At 36.9% G+C, this 4,311-nt stretch overlaps 1 pseudogene; it reads right to left on the reverse strand.

Annotated features, from left to right (window-relative positions):
• Positions 1 to 2,505, reverse strand: LOC145501104 (ATP-dependent DNA helicase PIF1-like; annotated as a pseudogene).
• Between the last annotated feature and the right edge of the window lie 1,806 nt (positions 2,506 to 4,311).

Genomic DNA, 4,311 nt, shown 5'->3' on the forward strand with positions numbered 1-4,311 from the left:
GTGATCTGATGTAAACATGATCAAGAAGACTTCCTGATAAAAATGTTGGTTTGCTCACAATTTGCTGATAACCCAATGTACTTTCCAATATATTCTTTAAATTGTGTGATTCTTTTTCATCAAAGTAATTAATATTAAAATCTCCAAGTATTACATCAATTGTGTACCAATGTGTGATATGATTTGGATTGTTAACAAAATCATGTACATTAGATGGTTGTTTTCTGTAAAGGAACAAAAATCTTATTTCCCAATTCTCTCATCTACTAAAAACTACTGTGAACATCAAAGCATTTATGACTGGAAGGTACTCTTTCTTTTTGATGCACACCGTTTTTTTGGCTACAGAAAGCTAGGCTGGAATATCTATTATCACTATTATCTTGCCTGTTTAATATAAAAACATATAGATTATCTTGAATATCGTTGTCCGAATCAGATGGTGTAAGTTGAGTCTCTGTTAAAAGCAACATATCACAGTTGAAAATTTTGGTGTCAAATTTTATGTCAATACTGTGCTTTCGAAGTGATCTGATATTTAACAGGACAATAGGTATGATAGGGTCATCTTCCTGTACTTGAAAATTAGCGTTCTCTTCTAGCAGTGATGTATTCCGCAGTCTTTCATACTCTTCAATTACTCTTGGATCTGCTTTGATATGTTTGTGTTCTAATTTTCCAAGAACATAAAGACCTTGAAAAAAAGTGGCACGGCTCAGAACAACATAAATTTGCCCGTAATTAAATGACCTCTGTTTAAATAATTCAAAACTTATAACAATTTTGGTTAAAGTTATCCTTGGACTTTGTGAACGGTACATGCCCATGCCAAAGCTAATGGAAACTGCAATCTTTGTATTTCTGGTGAAGAACACTTCCCAGGATTCAACTTTATTTGAGCTAAGACTGGTTTAATTGGGACAACTTTGTTGTCTATAGCAAAGGTATCAGCAGATTTATCAATAACCAAATTACCTGCATCTTCATCATCAAACTTAACATACACAATAGTGGGCTTCTGAGTCACTTCATTCACCAAGATTCCAGCCACAGTACCTAACTGTCCATTTATGAGTCTGTCAGAGATATCAACATTGTTTGTTAACATGACACGAGCCCCTTCTTTAATAGATACCTCCAAATCTAGACCATCCGTGTAAGAACATCCTTTTGAAAGAACTCTTTCAATTTCATGCCTTGATACATTCTTTGGATATTGGTCCACCGCTTGAAGAACATGCAACGGCCTCAAAATTTCTTGAAGTTGTTGACTGTTGTAGTCCATTACAGGTTTATTTTCAGCCATACATGTAATTCATTCAAAGGACAATTATTTCTGTCATTCACATCAACTGCCCTAGATTGCATAGTGCGTATGCCAGCTTCTGTGTGTTGTGCAACCCTCAGTCTGTTTAAAAGCTTAATAAAAGGTTGATCGTCCTTTTGCCTCATGATTTCAACCAATTCTATCATCTTGAATTCGTGCCATGGATGTGACAAATTGTATACGTCATTACCATATCTACAGAAAATAGGTTTTTGTTGGATAGGTGGTGGTTGATGTAAATCACCCACAGTGACAATGCTTATACCAGCAATACCCTTGAGCTCGAAGTTTCAAAAATTTCCTTTAGTCTTTGATGGATATGCAATAGCCTATTATTTGAAACCATCAATATTTCATCAATTATCAACAGCTTCAGCTCACTTAACATGAGCCTTAGCAACGTTTTCTTTTGACCCGGTAACAGAGGTAAATTAATTCCAGCGTGTTTTGGAATAGCTAAACCTGTATTTACAGTCGTGCCACTAATATTAACAGCTGCAACACCTGTAGGTGCCATTAGCAGAACTGTTGGTAAAGATGGATTCACTGCACTGTATTTAAACATATTCATTGCAGTATGATAAATTGTTTTGATTAAGTGGCTCTTACCACCACCACCACCAGTGACAAAGATATGTATCGGCTCAATAGTTTCCTTAGTGAGGCAATTAACACTTTTACGCGAGTTTCTACACCAAGACAGCACAACATCATATGTAATATGCTGTTTACATTTAAAGATCTTACAGCAACACATAGTTCCTCATCTCCAATAGCAGATGGCTGGTTATAAGTAGCTATTCCTGCAAATGTTTGGCTTGTTTCACGTGGCAGTGATACCAGTTCCTCAGGTAAATTGTCATCACATTCATCATCTATGCTATTCTTGCTTCTGCTGACAAGTCATCGTTTCCTTGATCATCAATAGGATCACATGATTGAAGATCTCTCATTCGATTCTCCCTAACCACCTGTAACACGGTGTTGATAGCCTCGGCATTGGGTTCAACCATTCTCCTGTTTGTTTCTACTTTACTAAAAACTTCAGGCTCCTGGAATTTTGTTGAATATAATTGGTCGTCACCAAGAAGATCAGTCTCTTTTCGCCATGAAAAGTAAAGCATTAGTAAATGGTGGTAAAATTTTTCAGGCTCTTTTGCCTTACTTGGTGTGTGGAATCTTATTACAGCCTTAATCTTACGACACTTCACTGTTTCTTGAATGTTATTGAGTTTAATTGCTGGTGGAAGAACTGATTCACAATTAGAGATATAGATCGATTCTACTAAATCATTAGAAAGCATGCTAGGTTGAACGTCATTAAATTCATTAGGAACTTTTTTAGAGTCTTTATAGTAGTAAGCCGCAAATTCCGCTAAACATAACAAGTGAACAATGTTTGGCCAATCACTGTATCGTTTGATTATATTTGACATGAAAATGTCAGTACTGTCATCATCAAGTGCTTCAATTTCCTCTTGAGATTTTGCCACTCAGCATCTTTCTTCCGGTAAACCAGTATTTACAAACACTGTGCAAGGAAAGGTCTTTCATAACCAAAGCTCAGGCATGCATCTGTAAACACATTCTTGAGCGCTAACTTCTCTACAAGACAAAAATGCTGTACCAATCTTTCTCAAGCTTTCTCTGATGTTGAGGTTATTGTCTTTAGCTTCCCTTGCGCGTTCATTATTGCTTGAGAACATTCGGTTTTGTCTTCTGAGAAACATGAGCACACTTGTGTTATACATTTGTAGTGATTAAAAACAGGCTGCAAATCCACATTAGCTCTGAAACCTTTTATTCCTGCTTCAAAGTAGTTATTGATCAAGCAACTGTCAACTGCTCTATTAACGTGCAGCTCAAAATCGGAATCTGCAGAAATGAATAAAGCCCAATTATACTCGGTTTGGGAACTTTGCACATAGCCAACACGTCCTTTGCACTTGTGCTTGAATCATAATCAGGTTTACTTGGATCTAACTTTTCGTTTATTTTCTCTTTTACACAGCATAAGATTTCATTTCACCTTTTCAAGACTTCTACTTTTTGTTCCTTAGACATGTCATCCAGTAGCAGCTTGGACACAACTGTTTGGTTAGTGAAAAATTGCCCAAAGTTAACTCTGCATGGAATGTTCCTATACTTTTTGCAACTTCTAGAATGTGTAGGTTTTTGGTACATGTTTACTAAGTCATGAAATTCACAGTCATTTTCCCCATTTGGAAGACTTCCTTGTACATGTTCATCAATGTACATTATGTAAGTGTCTTCGCCGCCATCTTTCAGCTCAGGACAATCTGAAGTCCATATCAATGAGTGCAAATGTGGAGAACCTCGCATTTGAAATTCAATCCTAAGTGCATAATACACAATCTTTCCGATAGGTTCCGCATTGCTCAATAATACATCCTTGAAAAATGTCTCTACTCTGTGTTGGAAGTGCTTAGCAACAATAACAGGATTTAAGTTAAGCAAAGAACATTTCTCATTATATGACAAATTGTCTGTTTCCTCATCTGTCATATTTTCTCCCCTCACATGAGACAGTATGTGACAAGGTTCATGCCATCGAAGGTCAGCGCATGATAAAGTCATGAACCACGTTGGATTACAAGTTGTTGTACCATTGCTATTACTTCATACATAAACTTTTGCCAATACGGTGGACTACCTGGGATACCTCTGAGAAAAATATATGCTTGGTCCTTGAAGATAAGATTTTTCACACATTGTTCATTTGATCTAATTTGTGATGCTGTTAGGGACTTCCCGTTTAATGTTTACATATAACACTGAAACCTCGACCGCTTTCATAAAAGTCGGAATAATGTACTGGATTCACGGGAACAGACCGGAATGCTTTGCAGGCTTGAGCAGTGTTCACACTATGGTTTTGCAAATGAAGTACCCTGGGCCCATCAGCTTCAAAATTCTAGGGGTCCTGTACGATGTTTATGCGTCCTTATGAATTGACTCTCTGG

This window comes from Orbicella franksi, chromosome 10, assembly GCF_964199315.1.
Source record: "Orbicella franksi chromosome 10, jaOrbFran1.1, whole genome shotgun sequence".
Lineage (NCBI taxonomy): Eukaryota > Metazoa > Cnidaria > Anthozoa > Scleractinia > Merulinidae > Orbicella > Orbicella franksi.